The sequence below is a fragment of the Corvus moneduloides genome, chromosome 3 (genome assembly GCF_009650955.1).
Source record: "Corvus moneduloides isolate bCorMon1 chromosome 3, bCorMon1.pri, whole genome shotgun sequence".
In the NCBI taxonomy this organism is placed as follows: domain Eukaryota; kingdom Metazoa; phylum Chordata; class Aves; order Passeriformes; family Corvidae; genus Corvus; species Corvus moneduloides.
In genome coordinates this window covers 28,098,725-28,120,106 of record NC_045478.1, presented here as the reverse complement: position 1 = coordinate 28,120,106, position 21,382 = coordinate 28,098,725, and the positions used below count along the sequence as shown (strand labels likewise).

At 37.1% G+C, this 21,382-nt stretch overlaps 1 protein-coding gene across 15 annotated transcripts in view; it reads left to right on the top strand.

Annotated features, from left to right (window-relative positions):
• The window catches only part of KHDRBS2 (KH RNA binding domain containing, signal transduction associated 2), a 339,817-nt gene extending 318,788 nt beyond the window's left edge, over positions 1–21,029 (top strand). For 3 of the 15 annotated variants that reach the window (XR_004239380.1, XR_004239393.1, XR_004239394.1), the window contains 4 exons: positions 4,964–5,068; positions 12,303–12,352; positions 16,696–16,833; positions 19,354–19,620. The gene's annotated coding sequence lies outside the window, so the exon portion shown is untranslated. Of the gene's footprint in view, positions 1–521; positions 660–4,963; positions 5,073–12,302; positions 12,353–16,695; positions 16,834–19,353 lie in introns of all 15 variants that reach the window. The other 12 variants (XR_004239381.1, XR_004239382.1, XR_004239384.1 and 9 more) reach the window with 11 other exon arrangements.
• Positions 21,030–21,382: the final 353 nt, after the last annotated feature.

Genomic DNA, 21,382 nt, shown 5'->3' with positions numbered 1-21,382 from the left:
AACCACAGTCCTTCCCTTGCTTCTTCTGACTGCACACCAGAAAACAGACCTGAAGTCTGCCCTGAAGAACTGCATGAAGCCCTCATATGGGATCCCCATTCCCTGTCACCGTGTGTTCTAAAAGAGGTGACGCTTTTCTGCCCACATTACTTTTGGATCTGCTCTTGCAAATGGTGATAAAAATTTAAACTATGCCCTGCTTTAGATGCAGATTTTTCTCTACAGAGAAAGAGCTAAAAGAATGCGGCCAGAAGCTATTCAAGCCTAACACAACTCTAGACTTGAGAAAAAACTCAGTGGATTTTTCAAGATTCTTTTTCCTAGATAGAGCTGGAAATAAACCCTAGGTGACAGTATTCACACTCCAGTTTTATGTAGGCTGTGAGATAAAAAAATGGGTGAAAATATGCAGCTTTCTTAAGGGTTTACTTAGATTATTTTTAAATGTGTTAACTCTGTAAATAGTATTCTAGGGCTCTTAGAAGTGTTTTTATTTATTATTATTTTTGCTTTGCATATAGCAAATGGAAGAAGAAGGGGGAAACTGTGCTGCATCACACAGAATGCTTTTCATCAGAACTAAAATACCTTCACTTTGAGCCCAAGCTGCTAACCATTATACCATATTTCCTAAAATGGCTTACAAGGAGGACTTGGAAGTAGGTTGTTTTCACTCTTTGCCTAAAGAAAATGACCTAGTGTTCTTGGAAATTTGAGAGTAGTAATTCCTTTTCACTTGGTAACAGCAGATTTTAATAAGTGATAAAATATTTCAGAAGGTTGGAAGACTCATATTTCTAGAAGACAAACAAAAGTCTATAGAGGAAGAAAGGGAAGTCTGATTTTTCCCCATCCTGAGCAAGCCAGAACTTCGTAGCAAAATACCAAAGTTCATCTGATTCCATTACTTCCTTGCATGTTCTGGTTTTTTTGTTTTCCAGCTGCATATATATGTGTATATACTCAGTTCAGGTTCAAAGGACTATTTAACCCATTTTCAGGTATATGTCAAAAAAACCCAAATGGAATGAAATGCCCTCTACTGTTTAGAAAATATGCCTAAATGCCTAGTGTAGACTATGTAGCTGTCTTTTAGGTAACTGAGATTGGGCGAAATTTATGTCAACCTTAATAATTAAACTTTTAAGGAACAAAGTTTTAAATTTCAGTTGTGGGAGTTGCTTTCATTAAAAGCTACAGATTTTTTATATTGTGTCATATCATTAATTAAATTGTATAGAGCTGAGAAGAACAAGGCTTGAGGCATATGCTAGTCCTTGGAGTTTGAGGTAAGCCTGTTCTGTGCCCAATGCTCCGTTGTCGAGCAAGAAGTTGAAAAGTGGGATTAGAGAAGCACAGGCCAATGCACAAGAGCTTTGTTGTGAACAGACCATTCAAGGCTTCACTTGGAGCTTCTTGTGCTACTCATTCACCTTGTAGAAAGTAGCCTATGGAATTTCCCAGAAGTTAATTTTCTGTACTTCTGGAATTTTTGCTAATTCTTTTTTCTGATGGCTTTGTTCTCAAATGGCTTGTTTAGTTAAAGAAATAGGATTTGTTTAGGAGAAGGCACTTCTGTTAATAATTCTCAACATTTTCAAAAGATGGATTAGACACTTCTCTCTGTATTTGAGCACTGAAGACATACCTTCATTTTCAGAAGTACTGACAGCCTGCAGCTTCCACTAGTCTCAGCTTCGGTTTCTCAAAAACCAGGCGTCATCACTGGCAGAAAAGACCTAAATATCCTGACCCAAACCAGCTTTTTCGTACTTCTTGTCTTGCATCTTTATACAGATATTGTTGAAATTAATATGTTACAGATTTTTGAGACAGCCAGCTGGTACTAGTGAAAGCTGAAGTACTGAAAATACACGTATCACAGAAATGTTTCACTATTAGCTGGAATTGCTGCTGAAGTGAGCCTCCTTTATTTTTGTAAAAGCATCCCTAATGACTGATGTTGCTGTAGTTACGCACTATAATGATGGTGTACAGAACAGGTAAGTAAATGAGGAGGTAAATTGTGTAAGTATATGCATTTTTCTCAAGATAGGTAGAAGTAACTGTTGGTGAATACTCAGCCTTGAAGCTAATAGACATAAGACACTATGGACCATATTAGTAATAATGACATTAAGCTCTCAGTTACTCCCAGACCTTACTGGTGAGTTCTGTAGATATATCTGTAACCCCTCTGCAGCGTGTAAGTTTGGGTGACTGATCTCTCCTTGTAACACTGATGCAGAGATAAATGTTTAGCCAGGGCTGAATCTAGCCTCTAGGCTGTGTCCTGAGTTCTCTTTTTCTCTCAGACTCAAATACTATTTTTAGCTTTTATTGACCTGACCAGCTGACTCCACTCAGCATTTGTTTCTGGTCAAATGCACTGCTCCTCGTCTAGGTCTAAACTGACTTACCAAAGAAGTTGTGTTCTTCAGGCATGAAATGGATTTTTATTACTGAGGTCCACAGTGCAGATCATTGGAAGTTATGTAATGATATGAAAGGACATATAATTGAAAGGCTCTCAGAAGATAAAAGTGTATCAAGCTTCCCAGAGCGTTCACATTGCAACTCCTGAAGCTGGCTGACATTGAAAGAGCAATTCAGTGTTCAGTGCTGGCCCCTCTGGTAGCAGCGCTGCTCCTGCTCAGTGCTGCCTGTTGAAATACCACAGAGTCTGCAGCACAGAGTCTAGTACAGGAGTTTTCCATTAAAGACATTAGCTGCTGCAGTTCACAGTAACTTCTAGCTGGGAACACAGTACTTTGTCCTTGAGTAGGCAGGATTGCCTTCATCCTATTCTTCCCTCTGGAGCAGAGAGGAAGTAGAGTGTGAGTACGTATGGAGCAATGCACACAACAAGTGAGTAACTGCAATACAGGCATATATTATTCTTGGATGTTTTAAATGTCAAGCAATAACACATGAGAAGTAAAAGTAAGTCTTTAACTATCCTGACATTCTCCTAAATGTGCAGTAAAACCATAAGAGATGCCTGTATTTACTACAAATAATAAAACTGGAGTGTTACACTAATCAAATTCAAATCAGTTCAAATGCATAATTTTCAGTGAATAGGTGCTTATGAAACACAGAATGAACTCCAGAAGGGAAGGTTCATTGCTTCCTAATCAAAAGCAGTCAGCTTTAAACACCAGCCAGTCAGGTGATAGGTTTGTCATTTCTCAGCTGTGCTCTTGTAGGGAATTTGCCAAGAAGGCTTGACAGCCTTTAAACTTCACAGAGCCTTTTTTGCCTGTTTCTGAGCATCATGTTGAGCTACAAAAACTCCTGGGAGACTGGGAGGAGAGGCAAAATAACAGTGGTTCTATTAAAATATATTTGCTGAAATGAATGTCAAGCAGAGTTTATGGTGCAAAACCCAAGTATTTCCTGAAGAGAAATTTTCACCACCCCTCAGGTCTGATTCTTCCTTGTCTAATGATGTCCAGCTGCCTTGGGGGACTGAGGAGTGTCAGTGATTAATTGCTTGGGTGTCAGAGAAATAAAGGCTCGTAATGCATCATTAAAAGCTAGAAATCAGGATGTCTGGATTATGATGGGCAGCTTAAAATTAATATATTACTGCTACGTACAATTAACAGCCCAAGTCAGAAATCATTTGCTTTCATAATTTAGAACAATGGCAGCTCTCCAGTGAAAACATATTTACAGTAGTTTTACTTTGCCTTCTAGAGGCTTAGTACAAAAGGGAGAGACAAAAATTAGTATGCACCAAGGCAGTTAAAGAGAAACCTGTCTTTGAACTGTTCTTTCATTTTAATCAGCATGAGCTCTGCTAAATAGGGAAAAGAATTGTGAGTAGGTGGCAAGCATCTGGGTTACTGAGGGCAAATCACTCTCAGGGGAATAAGTTGGCAATCTGAGCAACAGAGTCTGACCTGTGCATGACTTGGGATGAGCAGGTCTTCTCTGTTTTAACCCAGCATGAGCAGCAATTGCAAGGCAGCCAACCTGAAGTCCCTCAATCATCTTCCCCTACATGAAGGTCTGTTCTCTCCCTCCAATGGCAATTATAACATTGTCCTAGAAGAATTTGTCAATGTCTTCTATTTCTGTTTTCTAATGTCTTTGTAATGTCGTTCTAGTGTCTTCTATTTCACATCCTTAACTGTGGGACCTCATACATGTTTTAGTGATTTTTGGTATTCGTTGAAGTCCCATTAAGCTTCTTAAATTCTTAAATGGCTTCTTGGCGGGATTTTGTTGGATTTTTTTCTTGTGACTTAGGCTATAAAAGTAGCACCATAAACATTAATTGAAGAGCCATTAAGCAGTAGGGCTGTTTGTTTTGGGTTGATAGAGGACATAAAACTTCATACCCTGTGGTGGAAAACAGTTAGATCTGATGATGAACATGCTATTAAATATACCATTACCAGACTTCTATCAGTTTAACTTTAGAAAATAGCAACCAGCTGTAGCCAAAGCATACACAAGTGATAGAAAGTCATATTTTAATTGTCATGTCGTAGCCTGTTACAAATATTGTCATTTCTAATGTTTTATGCTAATGACAGTGACTAATAGTAGTCATTATCTCTGTTCATTCTCATAAAAATTTCCTCAAGAGAGTATGATCACAACTAGAATACTGTTTAAAATTAAATTGTGTTTTTCTATAATGGAGAACATAAAAAAAAATTAAATACTGAGAGGTTGGCTAAGTATTTTATTTCGTAATAGCATGTGTTCGACAACTACAGCTTTTGTTAATTGTGCCTGAAGTTGAACAGATATCCCTTTTAGAAACATTTTGGCATGCTAGCATGTGTATATGTCATGTCTTCATATGGTTTCTGAAGAGTGGAATAAAAGGTGAATCTCACAGAAGCCATAAAGAGTCTGGTGCTACCCTTGTAGAGGCTTAATATTAAGAACATTGAATTTTCTCATCCATTTCTTATTTCAGTTATGAATTCTGCTTACTTGACAGGTACAGAGTACTTCATTATGTGCACGAACAGAAATGCTTAAATGGATGAAGCAGCTATTTACGTCTGATAGGAGCTAAGTGGGACATTAAATTAATGCCAAACAAGTGAGTGCTCATTTTAGTTTTGTTATAAATGGCTGCAGCACAGCAGTAATGTATTGACTCTTACGTGCTGACAAGTTCTATATTTCTTACAAACTTCCCTTAGAGCTTGATGTGGAAAGACAGATTCACACTCTGCATGATGAAATTAGCAGCAGATGCATTAATAATTGAATAAGGATCTCTGGAGACACACCACAGTTCAGAAAGAGAGTTGTTGACTGGCTGGTTTAAGTAGAGGCTTCTGTCCTTATATATATGCACTTACATAAGCCCTGAGTTAAGAGCTGCTGCCTGTATGTAGCCTTTGATATCAAATCCACTTCCTGCTCTTAGCAGACTTTGCATAGTTACATTTGACAGGTCCACAAGCAGACTGACAACCATTAATCTGGGCAGAGCATGGCCTTGCTCATCCCTCCTCTCTGACTGTTCTTAAACTTCAAGGCAAACTGAATGCAGTTTCTTTTGGAATCATCTCCAGACAGCGAGTGGGATAGGAGTGACTGAAAGGCTTTCAGTGTATGCCAGACCCTTGTCATAGACCTCCATTCCTATAGGGTTGAAAGTTTCCTGAAGTGCAAATCCCAGCTTCTCTCACAAAGAATTAGGATACTGTACTGCCATCTTCCTTCCCAGCAAAGATGATGTCCTTTGATTTAACCACATGCCCAGATTGGAGAGGGAAGGAATTTCACAGAATCACAGACTGGGTAAGGTTAGAAGGGACCACAGTGAGTCACCTGATCCCACTTCCCTGCTCAAGAGGGGCCATCCTAGAGCACATTGCCCAGGATTGTGTGCAGACAATTCTTGAATATCTCCAGTGAGGGAGACTCCATAGCCTCTCTGGACAATCTATTCCAGTGCTCAGTCACTGCACAGTAAGGAAGTTTTTCGTCATATTCAGGTGGAATTTCCTGTGCATCAATTTCTGTCCATTGCCTCTTGTCCTATTGCTCAGCACCACTGAGCACAGCCTGGAAACATCCTCTTGTCACCCTCCCTTCAGATACTGATAGACATTGATGAGTTCCCCTCTCAGCTGACTCTTCTCAAGGCTCAACAGCCTTTCCCTGTAAGAGAGGTGCTCCACTCCATTAATAATCTGTGTTCCCCTCCACTAAACCTGCTCCGGGAGCTCCATGTCTCTCTTGTACCAGGGAGCCCAGAATTGGGCACAGCACGCCAGGTGTAGCATCACCAGGACTGAGCAGAGGGGCAGGATCACCTGATGTACCCCAGGATACCATCGGCCTTCTGGGCCACAAGCGTACACTGCCAGCTCAATTTGTGTCTTTTGGACAATGGCAAAGAAAGCAGGAGGATTGCCAAAAAATAACTCCAGTTTTTAAAGATACCGCCAAGTCTATGATATAATTCTTAATAGTTACTTTGTAGTCACTCCTCACACCAAATAGTATTTTGCTCAGAAGATATTGAGTAAATAGTGTGATATTTCATCCACAGCAATACTACTGAAGCAGAATTCTTATGGGTTTAAAATCAGAACTTTATTGCACAAGTGCCAAGAGAGTGATAGTAATTTGAATAGTCTGTAAATTTGTTCCAGTTAGAATTCCAAGATTTAGCACAGTGTTACCAGGTTAACTCCACAGAGCTCTCCTAATTATGCCTGAAAACTTTAGGCACTGGTTTTGAGCACAGGTTGAGTTGACTTCTGTGTTTTGCTTTCCATTAGGTTATTTTGTAAATCTCAGGATCTGGAAGAAAAACTTACCTTTATATATCTATCAGTGTATTTTCTGGAGTTTTGTCAGCTAAAGGAAAGCTAATTATAATCTCAGATTTTAAATATATTGCAATATTTTTCATAAGCTACAGTATGATTTAGTAAAGTGGCACTGTCTTTAAAGCAATACTCAAGATTCAATTGTCTTTAAAACAACAATTCTTCTCTATTTAGATAGGCCATTCTTTTTATTCAATAACACTACATATGTTATTTATTCAGTAAGAGTTTGGTATGAATCTCGTCATAATGGAAATACAGAATTTGAGATCTTTTTAGTATGAGAAACATATAAAGTTTCTGTTGTCCCTTGAAATACGAGTTAAGTCCCAGAGATTCATATTTATATCATGAGGTATTGTCTTAATCTAGATACTCTGAAACATCCTGCAAGTGGCTCAGCTGAGGAAAGAACAGTACATATTTTGCTTTGTGATACTGAACCAGAGTGCAGATATTAAGAGATCAGAGACAATCAGGTGAAGGACTAAGCATGCCAAAATAATACCCTGGTTTCAGCATCACATCTTCTTTTGGAGTGCTCGAACCAAAGATGTGAAAATTAAATTGGATTTACATAAATATTTTTAGTGAATAGAGGCACCATTTTAGAATTAATATTTTTCATTTGATTCCCACATGTATAATACATTTCATTGCTGTTTAAAAAAAGTACTCTTAACATCATCTGAGTTTTTAAGGAAAAGACCAAGTACTTGAACAAGGTCATGAACTACTAGGTGAGAGGAATATATATGAGTTATATGGACCAAAGAGGAATAAAGAAACTGTATTGACTGGGGACAGGGGGAGAGAGATCACGAGTCATTAACTGTGGTTTTATGCTTCACATCTCTCTACAGTGGGTTTAATCCTATTAACTGATTTCCATTCATTTCATTATTTCCATGGAATAAGATCCTAAGTCTTCTCCAGGGTAGAAGTGAATATTATGCAATCCAATAACTTTTGTACCTATTGTTAGCATATACGAGGCACATCAGTGGTACCAATGTTTATTCATAATATCTGCAATAATTACCAAATTTCACAGCTCTGGCAGTTATCACTCCTGTAAAAGTGAAGAGATATTCCTAAATCCTTCTAGTGAGTGAATAAACCAATGGGTTTTATCCAGGTTTTGCAGGTCACTGGATGTTCAAAACAGCAAAGCAAATTAAAAGAACCCCTTCTCTTTCTCTATCACAGTGATTTTGCCCTTGAGTATATGAGCATTTGCTAATATAAAAGCTATTGAGGAAGATACGGAGGGAACTTCTTCTAACACTGCCTTATAAGGTAGAAATAAATGTTGCATTTCAAGTCACAGTTCTCCTTGAAATTTGATTTCATTTTAAAAGTCATCTTGAGCACCAAATTTTTGTCTCTTGGTGATTTCCAATCAGACAAAACCACTTAGAAGTGAAAACATAGTTTTCTAATTGTCATCCTGTAACCTCAGCCTAAAGATCAAGTAGCTACTTTTTGATTTATGCCTGATCACTACTACTGATGTTTTTGCAGGCCATAAAATTTTTTTGCCTTGTGCATTCACCACCTTCTAGCCTTTGTAGTCTTCCTCAGTTGCCCCTTTCTGTTGTTGTTGTTGTTGTTGTTAGTAGTAGTAGTAGTAGTAGTAGTATGATGCCTCTTTGAATATTTGCCCAGCTATTGTTTAGGTGCATCATTTTTTGGAATAAGTTGTCAAGTCTGTTAGTACTCCATGCATGCATTTGTACTTTTCTACAAATTGCCCAGAAGAATAAATCGTTCCTTAGATTCAATACATGAAATAAGGGGGAGGAGGTATAAAAACCAAAGCCTTTTATTTACATATTTTTCTGAACTTGAACACGGCTGTGGAGAAGCTGGTGTATGCTGCATCCTCCATAAGTACTCTGTTGAGCACAAGCTGTAGGAATGGCCAACACAACTGAAGCAGAGTAAGATGCTGCAGCAGCACATTATTGCAGAGTATCAGTTCTTTCCTCAGGGGCTCTTGGGATGACAGACTAAGCATGGGCAGTGTCCATAGAGAGTCCTTGTCTACTGTGTTCAAGCAAAGCAAATATACAGGGCTGGAGCCTCTGAGACCTGTGATGACTATGCTGAGTTGGCAGGGCCAAAAATTCCACTCGGAATCCTCCACAGAATGCATTTCTTTGTAGCCCACCCTGAGAAGAGAAAGGTCAGGTGTTTCCATATATTCTCTGTAAACCTTCTTTGAATTTAATAAATTGGATGGGATGCCAATTACACAGAATGATCCAAGCTTTTGCATAAAATGATACCACTACATCCCAGTGAGTAATACCCTGATTCTACTTCTCCTGCTATATGAGAAAGTAGGACCTATTTTTTTCAATATCTCATGTGAGAAGTGCAGCTTTTTCTGATCACAGACAAAGCTGGGTACTTTTACCAGCTTTTCTCTTTTACTTTCCAGTCTACTGAAAGAGATTTTCCTCTCCTGTCATGGTTTTCCTCAGTTCCCTAACATTTATCTATCCAATTAGTGTTGTCACCTTTCTTTCTTCCCTTCTGTCTCTGATAATGCAGAGATAATGCACAGGATGTCTCCTGACTTTGGAATAAAAATATCTATTTTGAACTACATTGTGCAAAAATGTCTAAAATTGGGCAATAACTTGACACATGCAGATCCAAAGTCTTCCATATTGCACAGTGGACCAGTCACTAAAGAAATGGACTTCTTCTTCAAGGCCTTAGGAGCAGATTTCCCACTGCTGAAACAATAAACTCAGTTTTGTCTTTCAGACACTCTTGGGGAATGCCTCTCTCCCACACAGCTGCAGTTTCCTGTCCTTTCTGTTACCTACCTTTGCTAATCATAGCTCCTGTGGAGTTGATAGGAGATTTTTACATAGGTTTTTGCAACTTAAAAATGCCAGTCTTCATGGGACAGTGAAGAAAATTAAGAGGACAGAACCAGCATGCAGTGTAAATAAATTGTGGTTACAATCCTAATCCAAGATGGAAATTCAATCCATGCACTTTCATCCTCTCGTAAAGTCATATTTAATATTCATTTCCATAGTTATATTTAGATACTCTGGATGTCTCCTCTAATGTACTTCTAAACTTGTCATTTTGATATATAAAACCTTTTTGAACATAGATGGTGCAGTAAAGACTTTCAAAAGATAATTGCAAGTTCAAAGACTTCAGTTAGGACAGCAATTCCTCAGTACAAGCAACTGGATCCTCTTAGTCACGAGATAAATGTGCTAAGAGAGTTAGAAGGGCTGGAATCTCAAGATGGCAGTTGGAAACACAAAGCAAGATGGAATACTTTTTTTCTCTGAAAAATAAGAAGCCATGTGTCTTGGATGCTGCCTAGCAGGAGCAACTGAAATTCAGGCAAGGAACAAGGGGTGTTGTGCTTGCCTAACAGTGCTTGCATAGAAATTACCCATAAAGACCCAAGGAGTACAAGGTGCTTCAAAATCAGGAGACAACGCAGACTTGAAGGGATGACTTGGAGCAGCTCCTGAAAGCTCCTGTGCCTAGACATGAGCAGAAAGCTAGATGTTAGCACAGGAAGTTTCCTTGCCAGGGCAACAGATTTTGCACTCTCTCTAGCTTTAACATCAAACCTACATGAAGTTGAAGCCTTCAAAGTGAACCCAGCTTTTGGCTTATTGGTTTCCTTTTAAGCAATAGTCAAGAACAGGCTGGCAATGCATGCATAATTTTCCATAGTATTGAAACAGGCAATGAATTATTAGTGTTTATATAAATAAGAAATAACACAGGTTGGAATCACAGTCTTATAGGGGTTAAAAACTAAAATGATCAGCATGAACCCCCTCATCTCTCAGTAAATGGAGCACAGATAAAGGCTACGTGTGCTGCACTGCGCTATGTAATCGCCTTCTGCTTTAGCATGTTGGTTCACTTATTTCAATAAGCAGTGACACTGATAAACCCAGATTGCAGTATGCACCCAGAAAGAGATGGCCTGTTGGATAACCAGTGCCGAACATAAGCTAAGGTCACAAATGTAGGGATAGGTTACCCAGGAGGAATAACTGGCAACAGAGAAAGTTCATCCCCAGTCTCAGGAATTTGATGCCTCATTTTTGTCTCAAAGGGGAAGAATTTACACTTTTTTTTTTTTTTAAAAAAGATATCACATTGCTCTAGAATTTCCCCCTGTGTTGAATGTACAGAACAGAATTCAACATTTGGGTTCCTCTAGAAGATTAAAGTGGGGTTTGCCATATTCATTCTTTTTGGGGGATTAGGGAGTAATGTTTTCATCAGAATTATGGTTGTTCCCATTGCACAAAAACACATATTTATGACATGTATTAGAAGCATTTCAGTTCAGTGCTTACTAGGAATTAGGCATAGTGATTTTTTCAAGCTCATTTGGCATTTTTAAAAAAATTGCTTTTCTCTGAGCTCTTCTGCTTTTGCTTGTTTCTAAATTTAATTAATAATAAAATTTTCGTCTACAGGCAGCACTGACAATTTAGCCACTAGAATTTTTCAAGTATTTTAGGTTCAGATTAAAGCAGACTACTGAGCTATAAATCCATCTAATATTGTAATTGTACTTCCCATTCAACTGTTTCTTGGACATCAGTTATGCATCAGCCAGATGTTTCTATTGGAATGGACACAATGACTTCTAGATATTTTCTATGAATCCAATGAATTTAAAATCAAGGAATATAATTTAGTATCCAGAGTTTGGAAGTACATCTTTCTGCATTTTGTCAAAATGCACGTTGCATATTGGTGTATTTCTCAGTTGCCCATTTTAACATAATCTCTGAGATGTCTTAATTGTCTTTTCAGTGCTATCCTTCTTATATTTTTATCCACTTCCTATTTTGACATCTCACTTTGAGTCATATTCTTCTAGTCTAATTAAAGTATATTTGGCATCAACCTTTATATGAATACAAAGTGGTGCGATATTAGCCCTTTATTATGGCTTTCCAATTATTCCTATTGCTTTTTGTCAGAATCTCATCCAGCTTTTGAACTTCTCCCAATCGACCTTGATCCAGAGAGATATTTAAGATATGACAATACTGACATAGTGCAGAGATAAAGATTTTTTTGTAATGACTGGTTGTTTAATTGGTAGTTGAATGGAAAATATTTTGAGTATTTAGGTACTCACTCTGAGTTTTCCTATAAAATCAGAAAGAATTATCTCTGCAGAGAACCTCAGAAGAGGGTGCAAGGACTGTGAAACTTTTGCAGGCTCTTCTAATGCATCATATAATGAAAACGTGGAAAAAATTATCCTGAATTAAATACAAAAACGTAATCTATGTTCTCTATGTTCTTTATGTATCTGCTGTTCTTGTGCTCCAGATCTCCTTCTTAGAATTTCTACTTGCCCTGTATGCCAGAAATATTTTCTGTAATATTGCATTATGTTTAGCATTATCATAAATATACTTTTGAGTAAAAACCACTTTTTTTGTAATTTGTGAACTGTAGAAAATCATTCAGCTCATCCCAGTATCTGTGGATTCAGCTGGCAGAATGAGGTAAGCATAACATTACCGTGGCAAATAATTCACTTAAAGAATGCAGTGTATACGCTTCAGAGGTGCAGTTACCTCAGTACAATCCTGCATGTGTCTGTCCTGTCAACAAAAGGGCAGGTATTTCCATCACATGGAAATTGGTTGGCACAGCTAGTTCTCTGTGAGAACTGGAAAAATGGACAGCAAAACTGATTTTGTCAAGGACAAAAGGAGAGTGAAGGGCAACACAAGAGAAAACAATAATATATTTAGGCATATAAGTAAAAATATTTGAATGATCCTTACCAAAGCAAAGGACAGTTAAGAGTGATAAATGTAATAACTGTGAAAAATAAACACGAGAACTCATTTAAGCTTTTTACTAAAACCACAGAAGGTTGACTTACCATAAGCTATAAAAGATGTCATTAAATCATCAGCCTTTAAGAATTGCCTATTGTGGTTTCTGAGATACTCTTTTCTCTCCCAGTACTCTGATTAATTTTGTACAACTCCAGGAATTGGTACCTGTAAGCAAGTTCCAATGTCAGAGACAAAGAAAGTAAAATATAAAGTCATATCTTATTACAATAAGCAATCCTATTCACCTCAGTAGGTCTCATCATAGGTGTATAGGTGGTAAGATCTCTCTCTAGAATTATGCTGTGCTAAATATTACAGTACAGCAGAAGGTTTAATAAATGGGCTACATCAACTTCAACGGTGTTCTGTGGAGTATAGTCTGTGTACCAATAAAAACCTCCACGATTTTTATTAATTCCATTAAAGTAGCACGCTACCTCCAAATATTTATAGAGATCAAGCAGATTCACTTCAGGACAAATCCTTCATACATACCAGAGGGACCTTTCCTGAAATGTAAACAGTTGGCATCTGTTGAACCATAATCCCTGAATTAGAAACACAAATGTTTGGATTAATAAAAAATGGAAAGCCTCATTCTTTGTTGTTGACCTCCTGGTACATATTTTTTCACTTTCGGTGTTGTGTGCATGACTAGCGTTCTTTATTCAGGACTGGAAATGCAGTGACTTTTTGGCATAGTGACCACAAAGGACAGTGGTGATTAAATTCAAGCCAGCACAAGCCATCAGTGATGCTCACTGACTTGGGAAGATTTGAAATCAAGTCTTCAGTTCCATGCTACACAGGTGATGCAATATGAAGCAACTGAGATTTGATACTCTTAAGAATCAGAGAAATAAAAGGATATTTATTTTACCCCTTTAAAAGAGTATATTGATCTGATACAGGAAGAACTTGAGGAAATATAAAACATAAGCTTGTGAGTACTATCACTGAAATCTATTTGGTTTTATATACATAGAGTTTTAGCATCGCACTGCACCAGGAACTGTGTTCAGTAACTGTTAGGTGTTTTAGCACAGACCCAGAATCACTGTCATATTTACAGTGCATATATATGTAACACAGAATGAGCATATACAGAATATTCCATTGTACAAACTAAAGCTATAACAATGAGCAAACTGCTTTAATTGTAGTGCTGAGGGAATGAAATTTGAAATTCCTTTCCTAAGTAACTTATTTTTGGGTAGTGGCTTTTTTTCTTGAAGAGATTAAATACCCAGCTATTGGAGAGCACTGAAAAGTTGGAGAAGAATGAGAATGAAGTTTCAGGTGTTGGTGCTGAGAACCAGGGGCACAAGCAGTGATCTTGGAATGTCTGCCTCTTCTGGTTTGTGCCATGGTTTTAGGCTTTATGCATCCCAGTAGGACGAGCCATGATCAAGGTGGGGTTTCATGGATTTCAGTCTTACTCTTCCCAAGCCGCACTCCAGCCGCTGCTTCCAGCGTCATGCCAGGGTCTCCAAAAGCTGTTGTAGCTTCTCCAGGTCCATAGCAGGAGGTGAAAGAACTAAATGCTCCAGGTCAACCTACCTGGTGAGGGTTTTCCTGCAGCCTGTGCTCCCAAGGGCAGTGGATTGGTAACTGCACATTGGAGCTGGCAGTGACATCTCTGAACCAGCACCTCTTTGGAGCCTGAGGCACTCACCAGCTGTTGCCTTTGGCAAGACGACAGGGAAGCAGTCACATTTCCTCTGAATTCTGCCGAGCTTTACACACACTTGTGACAGGTACTCAGAGTACACTCTTTTTTTTTTTTTTTTTGGATTTCACAGATCTATTTGGCTGGGAAGTAAATTCTACATAAGTTTCAGGGAAGGCTGGAATTCTCCACGTAAAAAAAGTTTGATGCCTTGAAACTGCTACAAAACAATAAAAAATCAGTAAAATACCCCTAAGTGTATTTTTAATTGTTTTAATAAGTTCTTTCATGTTGTATTTTCATGTTATTAATTTCTGTACATAGTAGACTTCATTATACTCTGTAAGAAGAAGGGAAGGCTTTCAAATTAGATTGCATATTGAATTTTAGGTCTGTGCATTAGAATTTTCATATGATTTCAAAATTATCAAAATAATTACTTCTTGTCTATGCAAATGTGAAGGGTTTGCCTTCATTCCTACTCTGTCATAACAAATCCAAAATTCTTGACAGTATAAAAAATGTGCCCTGAATCCTATTGTCAATATTCAGCTATTTCCCTTTTCATAAGAGAATGTCATTTTACCAGACATCCCTTTAACCCTGGGGTAAAGGACAGTAGCTCTTGCCGTGTTAAATAACGAGCTGTGTAAATTTCAGCTGTTGGGGATCTATTCTGTGTCTCCAACAGGAGGAAAAGGTATTTTCAGTGGTTATGACTTTTAATATTAATAATTTGAAATAACTGATATACTGATATCATTCATGGAAAATCTAGTTTTTCTGCACCCTTACTTTTGCCAGAAAGGTCTTAGCAAACAATATAAAGTCTTGTTATATTATGGCCATCACCTTGACACTAGAATTGGCATAGTGCAGTGCATTTGTATTTACAGTTTGTACACTAGCACATTTCACCCTTGCTTTTATTATTCTACTATCATGTAATTCATATCTTTCCAGATTTTGTCACCCTGAGTTACTTATTCACCTGAGTAAGGCCATAAAAATAAGGTCTGAACATCTTTAATTGTAGCCATGACATGAATGTAAGAGTTGAGAGTACTGGTCTAACTGTGGGTGTCTGTGTCCTTACAAATCCATATGCCATCCTGGACTGTGACAGGCAAGCAGGACACAAATATGGGTGAAAAAAATACCTTTGATTTCTGATCTGAGAGATTGTCTGTGACAGCCACAATACGGGCATAGAGAATCTCAAATCTTGGGTTTGTCTCTGTTGCAGAATGTAACATTCTTTGCTTACACAGAGAAAAGAATTCTTCCTAATTTCACAAAATGCAAAATATGGTCAATCACAGCCACCATTAGTAGGATCTGTTCAAGGTTCTTACATTTTGTCATTGTTGCTCTTGTTTGTATTTTTATTTGTGAATATTAAAGCCAGATTTTTAAAAAAACCTTGCAAATGATATTTGTAGAACTAAAAATGTACCTTGGAATTTTTAATTATTTGCATTTTAAGTAGCCAAGTCTACTTCATCATTGTTGTGCAATTTGACTACTTCTATTCATAAGGTGTACCTGCAAGCCACTTTATTGAGCACTGCAAGGTTAGCAAATACCCTGCAGGAATTAAAAGGCTTGTTTTTTATCAAAAGGGATCAGTGATTAAGGACTGCTTCATTGCTTACAAAAACTAAAGGAAATTATCATGAAATAAAAGCAAATACAAGGATCTAATGGCTCTCCAAGCAAGCATAAAGTGGGATTTGGGGAACTGAGTCCTAAGAAACTTGCTTGACATCTAACTTCAAACAAAAATTGAATATGTAAATGTCTTCCTGCTACTGGGAAATCTATCCAGCTACCAGGAAAGCTGATTCCTATAAGGATGCATACATACTTAATGTCTTAAGAAGCTCAACTACTTAATTTTTGAGAAAATTGTATGACTTTTCAAAAAACCCAGGGCTTTAAAAAGCAGGAAAGAAACCAGGAAAAAAAAAAAGGGGAAAAACAAGAAAAACCTTAATGTTACAATCCATTGATAAAATTAAATTAGTTTTAATGGGATTGGCTTACTGGTGAAATATTTGGGGATACAAAAAATGTTTCATAAACACAATGAGATCTCCTGTCATGTAAAATCCCTATCTATTCTTCAAGGGCCTGTCAAGAAAACTAGGTTTACTACCTAAATTTTATTTTTCAAAGTAAAAGACAGAATGTTCTGAAAATCAAGCTATCACTCGTTAATGCTGTCAAAATAACTTGTCAATTTTACACACTTGTTCAATTAGACTTCACTCTTTCTTCCTCCTCATTTTAAATAGTTGTTCATTTGTTATTCTTTGGGCCGTTTTTTCAGAGTCCCGTGGACACAAAACATAAAATCAATGACGCTGAAGTTTATGTAGGCTTAATATTGGGATGAAAAATGAAGGTGCCTGGTCCTGCTGTCAATAAAATATATTTGTGTCGTTCTCCATGCAGCACTTTGAACAGGGTGAGTGACAGCAATCTCAGTCTTAGAAAAGGAAGAGCCTTATGGCTCTATTGTATGGTTTTATAATAGCCCAAAACAAAACATTCATGATCCCTAAACAGATTCAGATACTACATGTAGACAGGGAAAGTAACCATGTGAAGTGCTGTGGTTTTCCAGTCTTTTTTCCATGTACTGCCCTGCTAGGAAAGCACACCAAGGATTGCAGTTTATCAAGAAAGGAGAAATGTTTCCTCCAAGGAATCTTGATATTCAGCAGGAGATTCTCATGGTTTCTGTAGTCAGTTGAGGTTACATTATGGTAATTAGTTCATACATGTAGTCTGTAGTGCCTGCAGTAAGAATGTTCTTGAAGGCCACCACAGGCAGAACAAGTCAGCTGATGCTGCTGTGCCACACTGTTAGTGCAAATATGTAGACACTTGAAAAGGTTTGTAAGTTCCCATTTCAGTCACTATGTGTGTGTGTGCATTGCCTGGCTAACCCTAACCACATGTGCATCCAAAGGGATATGAGATCTACAAAAGGATCTTAAATTATTTGCTTTGGCTTTGCTACTTCCTTTTGATATTGAACTTTCTGTATGAATTGAAAGTGAGAAAATAGTTAATACAGTATCTAGATTCATTGTAAACCCTTCCTGACTGATGACTTGCCTTCTCCTGGGACCCAGCATTGTAGCAGAAATCAACTGGTATAACCTGCAGCTACAACTACTTGCTGGAGTTCTGCTTCTTTTCTAGGGAAATGCACTTTTTGTACAGGAAAAAAATGTATCTGAGGAAGTGTGTTATACATGGAACTTTAGGCTGTTGCTCTTCTTGATGATACTAATGTTTTTCCTACAGAGAATCACATGAATTGTTACCTGTCATTGCATCCCCATGTTCATCTCTTAGTACTTGTGGGTGTGAGAGACACCACTTAAAAGAAATCCGCTGCCCAGACTGGGTGATTTCCTTGTTACAACAATATATTTATTTCCTAATGTGTCTTTTGGTTTCATAAGTGCTAATAGAGAGATTCTTACCCAGTGGTTTTAAAATGCTTACTGATCCACGCAGACAGAAAAAGTAAACAACAGCTAAGCAATTGCTCTGATAGACAGTGCAGTTCCTCAGGAGGCAGTCATAACATCCACACCCATGCTGAGTTATTCTCTCAGGAGCACCATTAGCAGTTATTTCATCACCACCAAGTGTGTACGTAATTCTGTAACATCAGTCCCAAGGCTGGCCAGTTCTCCTCGGCAGAGGTTAAACTGTAGGCAAAACCACTTCACTGTTAAAAAGAAAGTAGAAACCAGCCTAAAGTGTTAAACTTAAGTTTAAAGTCCCATTAATATGGACACTTACAGATAAAAGAATTAAACTATGAACACAGTGGAGTAGTGTATGACTTATTTTTAATTGTATACGAAGGGACAGCTTGTGTCTAATTTTTTGTTTAGATTAATAGTTCATTTTGGTTTAAGTATGTTTTAATCCTGAGTTATTCCAAAAAATAATGGTTTTGAGAAGGACACAGTGTCACTGTAGATGTAAGTTGGATATGAACTATGAATGGGATGCTACTTGATGACAAATGTAATCTTTGTAAGAGTAAATAGGTAAATAGTATTCAGAAATTGGCACTTCTTTTTCACCGCATTTGAGAAACTTACTGGAAAGCCATTCACTTTTATGGTTTGTTGAAAAAGGTACGGAAAGTCAAAAAGATGTACAAAAAAGAATTCTGAAAAAAAAAATTAGGAAAATGTACCAATAGTGAAATACTAAATAAATTCTTAGCTATTAATTCAGTCAAGAAAAGACTGAAGAAAGAGAAGTAACTTGACTACAGCCTTCAGCCTACATGCAAAAAGTATTACTGACAGTAAAGAACCCTTTAGTTTAGGAGTAAGGAATGTGTAATTAGCTGGAGCCAAGAATTCCAGTCTGTTCCCCCATCACCAAATTAACAATGAGAGCTTTCAACCATTAGAGCTATCAACCTAGATAGGTCTCTTAGAAAGATAGGCTACATCTCATTCAGAAGCTACAGAGGCTGATGGATAACATTTTGGGACCATGCAGGAGGTTAGACTAGACAATAATGCATAATTTCTTCTGCCCTTAATATCTATTTCTAAATCTATATAAAAATGAATAAGGTTAACAGAATCTGACCCTCAGTCATATATATTTTATCATTTAATTACATTTCTATTTGAGGATTATAATTCAGTTCTCTTATGACTTCATCTCTGAAACTTTTCTACAGGATCCCAGAAATAGAGTCTTTCTTACTCTCATAATTAAACTTTGAACCAAATAAAAGTTCTTCAGCTTTCTATTCTAAATTAGCATGTGAAAAATTTAAACAGACATCATTTTAGCTTCTTTGTTATGAATGAATCGTACAGCCCGCAAAGTGTTAATATGTGTTATAGCCCTTGAGCTATACTAATGTGTGGTTTTGTTTTGATCATGCTTGATATGCTATGTCTTGACTAGATCTTATTTCGTTCTGTTTCTACAGGTTAGTGAGACTTTAATCAAGAAAAAAGATCTAATGAACAGTAATTTGAAACACAGCATTTGGAAAGGTCAGAATGGTACATTACATCCTTATTATCCAAAAGAACAGATGAGTTTAATATCCTGGCAGCATTTTCCTGTGAAGAAGATATTAAACAAGAACTGAAAATGGCACAAGGTTCTCTCTTCCTTTTCTATGACAAAGATTGTAACAAGATGATGAAACTATACAGAATAAATCCCATTCTGCTTTAATGGTCCAACTGTGGATTCTGTCTGGATTTCAAAAACCTAAGCCTAGCAGAGAGCCAGCACACATGCTATTTGTTTCAATTCCTTTACAACACACTTTCCTGCTTATATGACCCATTTTCTATTAGTATTTTCTAGTCTTAAACAGGGGAAGGTATGTTAACAGAAGGTGCACAGTACACCAAGTTTTGCTACATAATGTGTTGAACTGCAACAAATAATGCACTGCATCAACACTGCTGAAAATACAGATGTTCCAGCTTCTCTTTGAATAACCTAAGAACAGAGATAATGTATTCCAACACACAACACATTGCATGTGTCCTGCTTTGGAGAGTCCCTGAAGGTATGTAACTCTTTGAAGGCAAAGGAATTTGCAGTATATCCAATAGGTTGTTTTAATATAAGAACTGTCAGAATTTCCTACCTTAAATCATTACCTGCATGAAGACTCTTCCTTTTGGTTTATAGGTCTAACGGGAGAAAAAATCTTCTGGAACTGAATGTTGTATTTTAACACTAAAATACATCATCAGGGTCCTCATGTAAAAAGTTATTATGGCAACTAAACAAATGCTATGCTTAAAAAGGAAAAAATTAAGTATATGGCATGCCCCTGTGTTAGTTACTTATATGCAATCCACATGAGATATGATAAATCTGGTATTTACCTAAGAGTGTACCAAGTTAGATTTTAAAGATATTAATAACTATTAAAGAAAACATTTTATATTGTTCCAAAGATTAAAAAAAAAAGTCTTGAAGTATTATTGGCTGAAGTAGACCTACATGGGTTTACACAAGCTCACAATTAGAAATCGTGTCGAACCTCTTTTTCCCGCACCATCTGGAGAATACATTTGACAAAAAACTTCTCCATGGTACGTTACATGCAGCACCTTGCTGAGAAAAGCCATTCTGCTTTGCCCAAGAGAGACAAAATGACCATATCCAAAATATGTTTTCAGTATCTCGAGTGAATGTATGAGTATGTATATTTATACTTGTGGGGGTTTTTTTCCTTTTTTTTTTAGGTGATTTTATTTTCCACTGGAGATTGTAAATGTATTTTTCATCCTTTGTTTTGCAACCATAAAGCAGGATAGCTTTTCAATGCATTGGCAATGTGCAACCTATTTTGAAACTTCAAAGGATTTGCAAAACTACAGAAAAGAATCCCTAATGAGTGTTCATTTCCTAAGTGCCTACAGAAATTAATGTTTTCTGGGTGTCTAGAAAAAATCCACTAGATACAATTTTCTATCAAGTTCCTTGTTATTAAGCTAATAGTCCTTAAAACTGAAATGACTACAAATAGCTCCTTTCTGCTTCCTAACCAAACATATCAGCCATCTAATATGCAGCATACGGAAAATAATAAATAAAACTATTTTTTCAGTTCCTAATTATTATTCACAATATAAATCTCTGAATTTTTATCATTTGAATTACTGAGAACTCTGACCATATATATTTTTGCTATGAAAAAAATAAAATACATGCGGTTGTATCCATTTTTTTAAGGATCATGTTTAGGGCATGACTGAATGGAGAATCCAGGGTGCTGAGGGGAGACTCAGTGTGTAGTCATACAGACAACTCCAGGCTTTCTAGAGAGTGAGTCCAATGATGAAGGTGATGGCAGTGGGGTTTGCTACACTCTTTTCAGTTCTCATGATTATGCAAAATGTTGTTACTGTGTCACACAGTATTTAACATGGGGAACACCTTGAATACCTTGTGCAGCCCTATTTAGTTATTCTTTAAATGGATTTTTT